This window comes from Chinchilla lanigera, unplaced genomic scaffold, assembly GCF_000276665.1.
Source record: "Chinchilla lanigera isolate Chin_1 unplaced genomic scaffold, ChiLan1.0 scaffold00024, whole genome shotgun sequence".
NCBI classification, from domain to species: Eukaryota; Metazoa; Chordata; class Mammalia; order Rodentia; family Chinchillidae; genus Chinchilla; species Chinchilla lanigera.
Genome location: NW_004955425.1, coordinates 27,330,061 through 27,344,904, shown reverse-complemented (window position 1 = coordinate 27,344,904; position 14,844 = coordinate 27,330,061). Strand labels below are relative to the sequence as shown.

The 14,844-nt window shown below is 44.6% G+C and overlaps 2 protein-coding genes across 2 annotated transcripts in view; one reads left to right on the top strand and one right to left on the bottom strand.

The window, feature by feature from the left end:
- LOC106148652 (translation initiation factor IF-2-like) overlaps positions 1 to 14,844 on the top strand; it is a 41,143-nt gene that overhangs the window by 13,206 nt on the left and 13,093 nt on the right. The window lies entirely within an intron of this gene.
- Positions 6,577 to 14,844, bottom strand: part of LOC106148626 (collagen alpha-2(V) chain-like) — a 48,824-nt gene continuing 40,556 nt past the window's right edge. The window contains exon 7 of the mRNA XM_013514782.1: positions 6,577 to 7,043. The gene's annotated coding sequence lies outside the window, so the exon portion shown is untranslated. The remainder of the gene's footprint in view (positions 7,044 to 14,844) is intronic.

Genomic DNA, 14,844 nt, shown 5'->3' with positions numbered 1-14,844 from the left:
TTTTAAAGAAACAGTCTTAAAAAACCTCAGCACTAGAATTAACCATTGGGGTTTTGGTTAACTCTACGAAACTGCACAGTCTATATGCATATTGAACAAATGTATTTAAAAATACAAGGTATTTCTTGAAAAATATCCCAAGCATAAAAAATCGTTTACAGTTTATATAATATTTGAAGGCAAATGAAGTGCTCTTTACTCTGTCTCCATCTGAGTCAATCATGGAGTTTAAAGATATTTTAGGATAAATAATCTTAATGAAATTTTAAAAGGTAAGAATGGGACTTTCTTGAATCATAAAGAATATTGTGTTGCTTTAGAAAAATTCAGTTAGTATTTTTCACTAAGACTTTGTTGGTCTTATTAAGGCTTGAGCAATATTAGGGACTATTATTAAATGATAATAATGTTATTTTGATTTTCTTCCCTTGCATCAGTGAGATTTATAACAGTACAACTAGAGGTGGGCTAGTGCAAGAATTATATTCATTTTGTTTTATTTGGTCCACTTTCTTCCTCCCCCTGCAATCTCCCTCACACCCAGCTGCCTCTTTTACCCAGAGATCTGATCTGAGATGATTGGACCATGGTCAGACACCTGGCCAATGGGAAGTCAGTTTCTGGGCTAGCTGGGCCAGTCTGCCTCCTAAGAGCATTTACCTTGGGAGAAAAAGAGACTGAGCCAGGGTCTAGGTGGATGGATCATGATGGACTGAAGGTCATACTGAGTCAGGTGGAAGGGGAGCTGGTTGTGAAATTGAAGTCATGAGGTCACAGGAAGCAGCAGAAACTGCTCGGTGGAGAGAAATGGGAGAATGGAGCCAAGACACAGAGAGACTCAGGGTGTGAGGGAGGTGGCGGAGCCCAGTTCCTTATTTCCCAGTCCAGATCCGTGTGGTCAGATGACACTGGCTTACTGGCCTCTGATGCTTGAGAGGTTGCTTGTTACTCATTTTACTACGCTTCATAGGTATCTTCTCTCTCCACCCAGTTGACTGCAGACTAAGGCAACTCTACACCAAATGTCAAGTACAGGCTACAAAATAGTTTCCCACTCCTTTAGCGTCACACCTAGTCACCGAGACTTCAGAGGTCTGTAGGCCAACATAAGGATGACTTTAGGAACAGGCAAAGTAGAAGACGTAGATATGTTAGAAGCTTGTCCATGTGTTATAGTTTATAAATGCCCAAAACCCAGTTTGATGTTTTCTGATGGTGTTTCCCATTCTTTTTCACCTGAAACCTTGTAAGCCAGTGAGTATGTTCCACCAAGGCCAGCCATCTCTCCACATAGTCACTTCCAAGTCATGAGTGGCACCACGCCAACCATCTGGTCTCCTCCTCTGCTCATGACAGGTGAGGGCAGAACTTTCCAGGGACGCCTGAACTAGAAGTTTATTCATTTGGTAAATATTTTTTTTGACAGCTTGCTATGGTAAGGCTCTGTGCAAGGTGCTAGGAATACAGTGCTGAGCTGACCAGTGAATCTCTTACCTGTATGGAATCACATCCTGGGTGGGAAGCAGTCATGATAAACTACGAAGAGCATATCCAGGACAGTCTTGGGGAACATCTCACGATGGCAGGGCTGAATGAAGATCTAGCCTCAAGGGGCTGCACAAGAAAACCTCTCCCAGGAACAGCAGAGGAAATGGCATTCACAAAGCCCTTTCAGGGTAAAGAGTGTGGGGAGATCAAAGGACTGCAAAAGGCCAGAGTCTCCCACATGCACCTCTTAGTGTCTGCTGTCCCAGATGCTTTTTCTCTTTTCGGAAGTATTAGCCTTTTTCTTTTTTGGCGATATTAGTCTTATCTAATGAGATGTCCCCAGACCTGTTGGTTGGAGCGCCACAACTTCTCTCCCATTGTTACTCCTCCTCTCCTGTCCCACGGTTGCTGGTCCTCTCCAACCCACGCAGACTCTTGTGGCCACTGTCTAACTGTGTGGGGAGCAGTTCCATCCTCTGCGCCGCTGTAGTCCGGCATCTAGTGTCTGCCAGCACTCATCAGGAAGTTTTTGTGAATGCATGGATTACATGTTCAGCCCACTCTGCCCCGCCTCCCATATCCCCATTCTACAGGCTACTGTCAGGATTATTGCTTGAAAGCAGAATCCAATTGTATCAACAACCTCCAAATCCTCTGGTGATTGATTTCCACTGTCAAAAAAATCAAGACCCTCAGAATAGCCTTTAGAAGTCTTTAGAATTCAATCCCGATCTGCTGCTGTGGCTCATCCCCTGAATGTTAAACCCAGTCACTTGGAAATGCTATCTCTTAGGACACCAAGAGCTCCTTTCACTGTTCCTCTGGGACTGCCCACCTGCCACCCTGCGAGTCAGGCCAGATGTCCCATTCTTCAAACCCTCACTCAACTGTCACCCTCTCATGGCCCCAACGCAGTAATCTCTTGTTAGAGGCACGCGCCACTCCATCTGAGCTCAGCTCACCTTGCTCATATTGCTTCTGAGGCCCCGCTCATGGATCACCTTTTAGTTGGCCTACGTCTTCTCTCCAGAGAGATGACCCCTCCCCAACACCTCAAGGTCACAGGAGACACATTTTGTTCATTCATCTTTGAGCCCCCAGTTGTTAACGTGGAAGCATGTGTGAAATCTGTAATGAGAGGTAAAATCTACCGACTGCTTGCAATGTGCCAGGTAGTTTGCACTATCAGCTCTTTCAGCCTCAAAATAATCCTCAGAGGTAGGTCAGATTATGATTCTTATCTTTCAGCTGAGGAAACTGAGGCTCAGAGCAGTTGGATGCTTTGCGGGAGTTGCACAAGTAGGGGAACCACCACACGCATCACACCCTAGACTCAGTCCCAACGAGCTGGGAAAAACCACTGGTGTGTGAGCCCCATTCCAGCACAGCTGGGCAGCTGAGGTAACGATCTGGGCCACAGTCGTAAATCAAGAACCCTCAGGGCCGAGAACCCTGATAAGAAAGAAGCATCACGAGGATTATTTGTTAAACAGACGGGTCATTACACTTCTCTTCCAAAACATGTAGCTTCTGTAGGTTAGCACTAAAGACTAGAAATTTGTGGTTTAACTTCTGGTGATTCTCACCTTTTTTTTTTTTTTCCTGTATTCATGAGGCCTTCATGCAGATCTGCATCCCTAGTCCATTTATTTATTTATTTATTTATTTTTGTTGTTGTTGTTTTGAGACAAATTCTCACTAAGTCACCTAATTTTCTGGACTGGGCTTGAATTTGTGATCCTCCTGCCTCAGCCTCCCAGAGTGCTGGGATTATAGAAATACACCACCACACCTGACTTGTGATTCTCATCTTTGTTTTGCTTTTGTTTTTTTCCAGTACCGGGAATTGAACTCACAACCTTGCGCTTGCCAGGCAGGCGCTGTGCTGCTGAGCTAAATCCCCAGCCCCACGATTCTGGTAATCTACTAGAGAGCAAGATTCAAATTCATTTAAGTAGGGCTTTAGATATTAATCTTCAGGGTATGATTTCTAAAAATATAGTGAATGTCTAAATTAACGTTTTATTATAGATGACACATTGCCATGAATCCCCCTCAGAAAGCCCTCCCCTCACTCTGAGCACGCTTACCCCACCAGTCTTCTACTTTCTGAAGCACTTCTGGAAATCCTCTCTCATAAGTGTCTTTAGTTGTGCTTGTGGCTGCCTTGACATCCTGATGGATTCAAAATATTTAACTTTCATTATTTGACTTTGAGGAAGACCCAGAAGTCTCACACTGTCAGATCCAGTAAATAAGGAGGAGCAAGGCACACTAATGTTTTTAGGAGCCTGCCTTTCCATTGGGTGGCACTAAGCAGCAGCCTTCACTGTATTTTTGATCACTGCTCATAAAGATACCCACGAGAGGACTTCCAGAACTGCTTCAGAAAGTGGCAGGAATGATAAATGCATCTGAAATGAGGGGAAGTATTTTGAGGGGAATTACTGGTGACATGTCTTTTACTGCAGTACATTTTTTTAAAAATTTAAATATTCACTGCACGTGTGGATGACACCTCATACACGGTCAGTGCGGGTGGGGAGGCAGTGGGGGTGATCAGGGCTGTGTGCTCATGTGGATGAACCTTCAGACCCTCCCTCTAGGCTAGAATAGCTGGCCATACCACACAAGTGTGTACTGTAATGTACTTCCTGATAGGGCCCACACTCAAACCTCAGCATTTTGCCAGGAGCATTCTAGTACTTTGGCAATAGACTGGAGGAGTGGCCTTGTGGCTTCTTAAGGGTAGACAAGGACGATGAAGGCACCAGGCGAGCTCTGGGTGAGGCATCCCCACCTCCCGGGGGTCTCCTGAGCTTTACCCTGCCTGAGCCCCCCATGATGAAGCAGATAATGAAGCCAGGCTCCCGTCACTGCCTTCGTCTCCTTAAACAGATCCGCTGATTACCTGAGGAAAGGCTGGCCCTTTGCCCGCCCTTGCCTCCCAAAGGTCTGACAGCGGGCTCCTTTGGAGGGTCTCTTGCCTTACCACTGGCTCCTTGAAATCTGGCCAGCTGGTTTCTGAGTGATTTCATGGTCATCATTTGATCAGCCCTGTGTTAATGCTTTCTAACTGCTGTGTCTACTGACCTTTCCCAAGATTCAGCAGGAAATGCCGCTCTTCCACATGCGAGACATACGGACCGAATTCAAGAAAGGCTCTCCTCTGCTGCTCTTTTCTCCCCGCCTTCCTTGTCCCAGGAGAAGCCCTGAATCTATTTATGGACAGCATTTAGGTTCTAGAACTCAGGCTGCCAGAAGAATCTTCCTAATGGGAAATCTGACGGGGCCTCCCACTGACAGCGAAGACCACCCCATCTGCAGCGAGGGACGGGTGACACTCCCAGTCCAGATGTAAAGAAATGTAGCAGATTGTGGCTTGATGTATATTCATCACTTATTTAATATTTGAGCATCTTTTTCTAAAGATATTTCTATTGAACTCACTTGTGGTGTAACCATCTGGAAAGTATCAGGCCTCGCCCACTGAGGTAAACCCCTATTGCGTCTTTTTCCCTTTTATGTGAGCCCAGTGGGCATGGAGTGTATATCTCCATGTTTAGCACAGTCCCCTGCCAGAGCAGCTCTCAAACATATGACACTCTCTAAATAAATCATGTTGCATAGGCCATGAGCCACCCTTCCAAACTGAAGCTAACAGAAAATTTCAATGGGGCTCTGCGAAACCTCCACGACTTCTTGATGTGAGGTCTTTCTTACATTCTAAAGCAATGGATTAGGACTTTAAGAGAAAGTAGGCTGTCTAAAAAGCTCGTTTGTTGGGCTGGGAGTATAGCCCAGTGGTGAAGCATGTTCTTAGCATGTGTAAGGCCCTAGCTTCAGTCCAACATCCTTCTGAAACCAACAAAAAACCCTAAACAAATAATAAAAAAAATCCTCTACATTCCAAACAAACAACACAAAGAAAGAAAACAAATCCAACTCATTTGTGTTTTTTGTTTTTTCCTGGTACTGGGAATCGAACTCACGACCTCAACACTTGCCAGGCAGGCGCTGTGCCACCGAGCTAAATCCCCAGCCCCTGCATTTGTATTCTTAGATCCGGTTTTAAATTGGGCTTTGAAAGTGTTTACAAAATTAATTTCCATTCTCTGAGTGTTCCTAGATTGCTGGTGCAAGGAAGAATCTCGGGTGTGGTCTAGTTGACCATGAAAAATGGATCTTTGTGGCAGAGAAGGCAAAAGTACATAGCATCTATTAACCCAAACTTGTGGAGAGCTTTCTCCCACGTAAGGTAGTTGTGAGAGAGAATAAGACACCCTCACCTTTTCCACAGGAACTCTGCCCAGCACATCACAGTAGCCTCAGGGAGAGAGGATATGGGGTAATATGCTGTGTCTTAGAAATAACATGTTTCAGGCTATTGCATTACCTATTCATTTGATGATAAAACTCATTTCCCCTTATGCTTAACAGGTATTGCATAGAGGTCTTGCAAAAGAATCTAGGTAAATGTTGTAGTCAAGGTTTATAAGGGAAAGGGTTAAATACAGGACACATAATTTATAGGATTATTTTATAATATTCATCCAAAGAGTCAAATCCAGAAGAGTGTGGGAGATCTATCCACACACTAGAGACCCAAAGAATCCAGCTGAGGGCTTGGATCCCATGGCAATGTCCTGCATGAGTCCATCTGAAGACCCAGAGCCCATGGTAATGTCCATGAATCCAGCCAGAGGCCTAGAGTCCACAGCAATGTCTCATGCAAGTCTGTATTAAGGATTTGCACTGGAAGGCCCAAAGGTCAGTGGTGGAAGCCAGAAAGTCTGCACCAGCAGGATGAAGGATCTGTGCCAGCAGGCCAAGGAGGTCTGCACTAGAGCCAGGAAGCGATGCACAAAGTAAGGACCAGAGCTCCCCCAAAGTAAACTACAGCCATCCTCAGTACTAGTGAGGCCCACAGCTCCTCCGACAATAAGTACAGCTGAGTTCATATTAGGAAAGACAGCACAACAAGCTTCTTCAGGAGAATCAACAGCTCCTCCCCTTCCTCTCCAGTTCTCCTCTTATGCTGCTGGCAGCCATCCTCAGGTGCGCCTCCTACACCCAGCACCACACTGGTTCAGTTCAGGTGGGTGTTACAAGTTGACACCAGCTGTCAATCCACCACAGTAAATAAGACAAAAGCGAGATTAGCTTAGGAAAGAGGAAAGGAGATGAACTGGCATGGAGAAGAAGCAGTTATGAAGTAGTTTGTTCTCACAAGAATGACCTTCTTTGCAGGATCCTCTTGCCTTTCCATCAGCATGCCTTGGACTTCAAAGGAAAAGCCTCCTATAAAGATAAGGAACAGGTGTGCCTCCTCAGAGGCCCCAGCAGGACAGGATCAGTGCACAAAGTTGTTAGGCAATGCTCCGCACTTCCATCTGTCACAAGGGCTTCACTGTATCTCTCTGGGCCCCTTTAAGAGGCCCCTTCTGTGCTGCCACGTGATCACTGTTTCTGACACTTGTATCAGCAGAGCGCTCTTCTTCAGGCCATTTGGCAGTTGATCTGGTATCGAGGTTGGCAACAATCTATCATGCAACCTAAGATCATAGGCAAAATCATTTTACTGACATAAGGACCAAAACAACGGTAGAAACTACACATGATATTATATCTTCTGTTTATCATCTGTAAATTCAGGGGCTGAATTCTGCTGGTTTTCTTGTTGTCCCTAAGATAATTAGATACACTTACTGACAAAGTATTGTCCTATCAGAGATTTTTGATATTTCTGAATATTGAAATAGTGTGTCCTAACAGAGAAGTGACCCAAGTGAGAATGCGACACGCATTTCTCATTGTCTTTAACAAGAAGAGCGTTTATTGAGTGCCTGGGTAGAGGGAGGGGCGAGCCAGGCTTGTTCCTGCTCTGAAGGTCCCGGACACCAATGGGTGACTAACAAGTTTGCAAGTCGTGACCTCACAGGGGCAGGGGGAGGAAGCCCCAGTGGCAGAAAGTGCTGGAGCAGAGGTTTGTGCAAATATAAGGGAGGTCCACAAAAAAGTGGCCAAATCCACCTGAGATGGAACCAGGAATAATGAAACCAAGGCTTGTAATGCTTAGTCCTGCAACCTTGGTGTATGTGCTTATGAGTTCCAGAAGTTTTTAAATTATTTTTTGGGATTTTCTCGTACACAATCATATCATCAACAGAGAAAGAATTTTCACTTTTTCCTTCATAATCTTCATAGCTTTTCTTTTTCTTTCTTTCTTTCTTTCTTTCTTTCTTTCTTTCTTTCTTTCTACTGTGTTAGTGAAGACTTCTAGTACAATGAGCAGAGAGAGGGAACACCTTTGTCTTCATCCCAATCTTCAGGGAAAAGTTTCTGTTTTCTAACTGTTATAAACAATGTTAGCTCCTAAGCTTTTTGTAAACGAATTTTATTAAGTTGAGGGGAGTTTCCCTCTATTCCTAGCTTGCTGAGTTTTTTTTTGTTGTTGTTATGAATGGGTGTTGGATTTTATCCAATGCTTTTTATGCATCTATTGATATAATCATATGATTTTTTGTTGTTCTTTAGCCTGTTGATGTGGTTGTACCATTGGTTGATTTTTGCTTATTGAATAAGCCTTGCACACCTGGGATAAACCTCACTTAATTATAGTATATAATTCTTTTCAAATGTTCAATTTGGTTTGCAATTTTTTTTTTGTAGGGATTGAACCCAGGGCTTTGAACCCATTGTTTTTACCACTAAATTACATACCCAGCCCTGGTTTGCTAATATCTTATTGAGGAGTTTGCATCTATGTTCATGAGAGATATACTGGTATGTTGTTTTTCCTTTATTGTGATGTCCTTGTCTGGTTTGAGTATTAGAATAATTCTGGCCTTATTGAATGAGTTAGGAAGCATTTCCTCTGCTTCTATATTCCACTTCTAGATTACGGTGCACTGAGATCACTTCTTGCATAACTATTTGGTAGGCTTCACTAATGAACCCGTATGGGCCTGGTGCCTTACTTATTGAAACATTATTAGTTATTGATTCAATGTCTTTAATGGATATAGGCCTATGCAGATTACTTATTTCTCCGTGTGAGTGCTGTTTGTATCTTTCAAGAATTTGTCCTTTTCATTGAACTTATCAAATTTGTGGACCTATAGGTGTTTGTAGTATTCCTTGATTGTCCTTAAGTGTCCATGGGTTTAGTAGTGATCATTCCTTTCATTTTTGACATTGGTAATTTGTGTCTTTTTTCCTTGGTCAGCCTGAGTAGGAGTTTTTCAGTTTAAATGATTCTTTTTCAAAGCCCTAGCCTTTGGTTTTGTTGCTTCTCTGCTGTTTTTCTGTTCTGAATTTTGGCATTGCTCTGCTTTTTACTTTCTTTGCTTTAGGCTTAAACTGATCTTCTTTTCTAGTTTCCTAAAGAAGAGGCTTTCTGACACTGTAGACAGGTGTGCTACCTGTCTTGATACCAAGATGGAAGGAAACAGCTTTCTTTGGGGAAATCTCTGTAAGAGGGGTGGGAAAGGCCCACTAGGAATGGCAGGGAAGTGGTCAGGCCATTCTACAAGGCTCCTTGGGGGGAAAAGAAGAAAGGGAAAGAAGGTTGGCTTGGGCCGGGGGCATCAGGGGGTCATCTAGCCCAAGATGGCTGTCAGAGAGTCCAGGGTCTCCTAGGAGAAGACCTACAGGGCTCTGTCAGTAGTGGATGTATCCCTTGGAAAGCATGGTCTTAACATGAATGCAGAAATGGATTCCAGAGCAGAGCAAGTGGGGCCTTTGGTCAGTTGTGCAGACTCAGTGTGGGATGTCTGGAAGGCACATGTCCAGGGCCACCATTCCAGGTCTTGAAAGAGGGAGAGAAGGAGGCAGAGGTCTTCACAGGTGGGACCCAACTCAGCATGCTTGAAACAAGGACATCTGTTGGTGATAGATTGGGCTAAGTGATAGGAGGGACAAGGGATTGGTGTGAGGTAGGCCTTAGATAATGGCTCCAGGGCCAGGAGCTGGTGAAGGTCCTTATGGGTCATGGTGAAGAATTTGGTTTTTACCCTGAAGAGGATACTGAGGAGTTTCAAGCAAGTGAAAGATTAGATTAGATTTGAGGAGGAAGATTCTGGAAGATTGAGTAGGTAGAGAAAGGAGGCAGATGAGACACTGTGGAGAGGAGAAAATGGCCTTCATCTAATGAGAGATGCTAAAAGTCCACACCAGAACGCAGTGACACTGCTGGACCAGACTCAGGGTTTCTTTAGGAGGTAGGGCTGATGTGGCATGGGGCAGGAGAAGTGCAAAATGAATCCCCGACATTTATTTATGGGGATTTAGTGGACCCAGGGGGAGGGGAGGCATGCCCAAAGAGAATTACAAGCAGGGACACAGGCATGGAGGGGAAAGGAAGAGTTTGGTCAACTGGGGAGGTGGAGTCTCGTCTCTGTCCCTGGAATTTGTATACTTGGGTCTGGGACTCAGAGTCACTGCCCAGGCCACACACAAGGAGCCTTGAGAGTCACGGAGCATGGCGCGCTCTGGAGCCATTGCTCTGTCTGCGACCACCCCATCACAGGGTGCAGCTTTAGAGGCACAGGTGGCCAAATTCTGAACTCCATGGAGCCCCACAGTGGAGATGAATGGAAGAAGAGGCATCCGGTCAGGAGACTGAGGCATGGTTACTCAATGGAAGAATCAAAAGAAGGGTGCTCTCAATCAAGGGAGGGGAGGACTCAGGAGAATATAGCCAGCAGTGTCAGCTGCAGCTATAAAGAACCAGGCATGGTGTTGCATGTCTATAATCTCCGCACTCTGGAAGGCTGAGGCAGGAGGATGGTACGTTTGAGCCCAGCCTGGGCAACTTAGTGAGAATTGCTTCAAAAAATAAAAAGGGCTGAGGATGTAGCTTGGTGTGAAGTCCCTGAGTTCAATTCCCAGGAACCCTCCAGCCTCCAAAAAAAGCTACCATAAGGAAGCCCTAACCCTTAGTGCCTCAGAATATGACCTTATTTGGAAATAAGGTCACTGTAAATGTCATTAAATTAAGGTGAGGTCATACTGGAGTGGGTTGGGCTCCTAGTCCAATCTGCTGCTGGCTTTTGCAGAGAAGAAGAGGCAGACAAGGAGGGAAGAATTACACATGCCAACGGGGGCAGATGCCAGAGTTGTGCAGCTAGAAGCCGAGGAGCACCAGCATTGCTGGCAAACACAAGAGGGAAGAGAAAGCAGGGGAACAGCTAATTCTCTAGCTCCTTCAGAGAAAGCACAGCCCTGCTGACGCTGTAATTGCAGACTTCCAACCTCTTAAACATTGACAGGCTTCTCTTCTGTTATTTTAAGCCACCCAGTTTGTGGCAACTAGAGGTAGCTAACATGTGAAATTGAGGAGCCATCATTTTGCCACGAACATAGGTGGGTGAGTCCTCTAAAAAGGAGGGAGGCAGAGTGGGGCAGCAGGAAAATATTAATGTAGAGGTGAGGAGAAACAGTGGGTGATGGAGTTGGCAGTGAAGAAGGTGGAAGGAAGTCACAGTTCAGTCAGCACCTGCATGATCTACTACTGTGTGATAAGTCACTTCAAGACAGCACCTGAAAATACCATTTGTAACCTCACAGTTTGTTTCTATGAGTCAGACTCTGGGAGCATCTACACCCGGTGGCTCTAGCTCAGAGTCTCTCATGAGGTTGGAATCAAGGTATCAGCCAGGGAGCCGACCATTTGAAGATCTGCCCAGGGTTATGCTCCGTTCCCACTACAGCTCGTGCACCTAGGACTGCACCCTGCCCCCCATCTTGAGCAGTAGTGGTGAACCTATGGCATGTGTGCCATATCTGCCTGTTTATTATTAAAAGCTTTAAAAGTTCATCATCATGGATCTGGAGTGTCTCCCCCAGAGCAGGTCATCCAAGAGAGATCCCAAGGTAGAAATCCCAATGTCTTTTTTGCCCTAAGCTTGATAGTCATGTACCATCTCTTCTACTATATTCTATTATCATACAGACCAGCTTCAGTGCAGTAGGAGGGCTACTTGAGGCTGTGAGTGCCAGGGAGCCAGGACCAGGAGGGTCCGTGCTGGAGGCTGCTCCCACACCACCTGTACTGCTGATCTCCCGTCTCCATGTTGGTTGCACATTTGCCCTTACTCCGTGAGCATCAGACCTCTAGAGGGAAGGTATTCTCTGACCATCCTTTTTTGGATACCCTGTGAGCATCTCTAGTTTCAGTTACGGCTGAAACTGCTCTCTTTGTTCTATTTCCAAGCCAGAATCTTTCTCTAATAATATTCAAGGAGCCCCACCAATGACCCCTACATCAGGCTAGACCTTGGGATCATGTGTGATTACTCTCCTTCACCATCTCTCCCACTCAAACCACCACAAGTTCTGTCAACTTAACTTTCTAAATATTTCTGAAATCCATTGTCTTTTCTATACTTATTTTCACAGCCTTTTAAAATGAAAGTTAGCATCTGTCACTTGGGTCACTGCAGTAGACTCCAAACTATTGGGCCAACATACAGCTAGCTATCTTAGATCCAAGAACTGTGAGGTATCTGAGATTTTACCTTATTTGCAAATTAAAAAGTCAGCCTGGGTGCTGTCAGCTTCCTGGGTTAAAGTTTAGAACTTCTGGTTTACCACGCACAAAGTTTACATTCTCTTCAGTTCCTCTTATGCTGTGAGTCCCCCACAAACAACATGGAGTGACCCAGATGGATGCCACACATGTATGTAGTGAGATTCTGCTTCAGTCAAGAAACTTATATATGGGCTGCAAGCAAAGCTGCCTGCCCTATGCTTCAGGGAGTTGTCTTTTATCTTTCAAGGATACTTGCTATATGAATATCTTTGACGAAATAATGCAGAACAAGATGAGTTAGTACCTCACTCACGAGACCTGCAGAAAAGTGAGAGACTCAGAGAGAGCTGCCTCCCCACAACAGCCAAAAGCCAAAGCAGGCCACCAATGGCTTTCCATACCTATGGGATACAGCCAAGTTCCTTGTATGGCGCTGCCTTCTCTGCTGGTCTCATGGCTCACTCTCCCCACCCTACAGTAGAAATCTGAAATAACCAGAAGGCCCTATGTTCTTTCTGGCCTCCAGGTTTTTTGCTCAGCTCATCTTCTTTGCCTGAATTTCCCTCTTCCTTTCCTAGAAATTATTCATTTTGTGCTCTGTGATGCTGCTACCTTTTGAGGCTCACATGTATTCTGGGGGTTGGTGGGTTTGTCTTTGGGGATATGAACCTAACAATCCTTAGTCTTTATTGGATTAGTATTTACCACTTGCAGGTGTTTCCTTTTTTTTTTTTTTTTTTAAATAGAACTATCTTTATGTGGTGAAGGCACATCATATTTCAGCAAAATTAGATCTTCTGTGGCAGGGTCAGGGAAAGACCTAATTTCTGTTCTCACTGCTGGTGCTAGTTTGTTTTTTGGCTGTACTGTTTCCCCAGCAGGACTGGAGGAGCTCAGTTCAGGGCCAGCCTTACTCTGTGACTGATCATCTTCACTGTACCAAAGTCAAAGTCGATTAACCAAGTTGGCATCCATACCATACCTTTGTACATCTCTGCCTGGAACAGTGGCCCAGGGCATAATTGATCAACACCATAGTTTAAGTGATCTGCTGAAAGCTCATGTTTTGGAAATTTAATCCTTCAATGCAGCAGTTAGGGAGATGAGGCCTGGTGGGAGGAGTTTGGACAATGGGGTTGGAGCCCTTTTGAATGGATTAAGCCTTTCTCATCAGGTATCTGAGATTTTTCTGCCATGAGCTGAAGCAGCATGAGATCCCTACAAAATCTGGGCAGATTTTTTCTTTATAAGTTATCCAGTTCCAAGTATTCCATAGCAGCAATAGAAAATGGACTAAGACATTATCTCCCTTTCTACTTCTCTTCCCCTCTAGACCTGAATAGAATGTGTTGTGAGAACAACATAGCTTGGGGTGAGATAGCTTTCAGAAATGCTATGAAAAGACTACTATTCATTCCAGAAAAAAACTCTGGTAGTCATTTTTTCATATTTTGAGGATCAATAGTTTCAGAAGAACTGTAAAGAATGCTAACTTCATTCTCACTCTTCTTGTATTACTCCTGTTTTTGCTTTATCTTTGTTACCTGTGAAGTGAATAGCATAAGCCCCTGACCTGGCTCTTAGTAAAGAGAACCAACAGAGAGAAATAACATTAAGATCATCATGCACTAGTGCAGTGGGCATCGACCTTTTTGGCACCAGGGACTGGTTTTATAGAAGAGAATTTTTCTATATACTAAGGTAGTGGGGGAGTTCAGTTTCTCATTTTCTTAGTATGTGTTTGTGGTACAAAGAAATTACATTCCCCAGTGCTAGCATCACTGCCTGAGCTCTACCTCCGATCATCAGCTATTAGAATTTCATAAGAAGCACGCAACCCAGATCCCTCACATGTGCAGCTCACTATACGGTTCATGCTTCTATGAGAATCTAATGCCACTGCTGACCTGATAGGGATATAACTCTGTCAGTATTGTGAGTGATAGAGAGCTTCTGTGAATACAGATGAAGCATTCATTATTCATTCTAGTTTATGTCTAGATTCCCCTCAAAGCCTTATGTGCTATAGGTGGGAATTTTGGAAAGTGACCACATCTAGGGTGTGTGATGCTGGGATTCAGGTATGTGATTACTAAATTAGTCTCCTGATTGGCCTAGCAGAGTTCTGGGTGTGGATAATAGAAAGACCCACCCTGGATGTGAGAGGAACCACTCAAAAGAGGGGAGACCTAGATGAATACAAAGAAAAAGAAGGGAGGTCTGCTGCTGCTGCTGCTGCTGCTGCTGCTGCTCTCTGCTTTGCTGTCTCTTGCTTGCTTGCCATGGGCTAGTTTGGCTCTGTGATGCCCCTTTGCTAGGCCACCCTGCCTTAGAGCCAGCTAACTATAGACTGAAATGTCTACAAGCTGTGAGCCGAAGTAAACCTTTCCTTCTTTAATTTTGGGTGTCAGGTATTTTGCCCCAGCAATGAAAAAGTAACCAAAATAGATATGCTCATGTGCCCACTGCTCATCTCCCACTATGTGCCCAGGTTCCTAGCAAACAGAGGACCAGTACTGGCTGGTGACCCCTGCACTGGCAAAACATGCATGAAAATGCCAATGTGAGGCATCCTATTGTGAGAGTGAAATTAAAAAGGCAGAAAACTCCCATTTGGCATTTTCTTTTCTTTATGTGTCACCTTTTCAGGTATCTGTCCAGCTGGCAATGACCCTTACTGAGGACTCTTGATGAGACCTATAGAGTTGACCTCCTGGTCACTTGGTGTTTTTTTTTTTTTTTTTTTTTTTTTGTTTTGTTTTTCTGGTACCGGGAATCGAACTCACAATGTTGAGCTTGCCAGGCAGGTGCTGTGCTGCTGA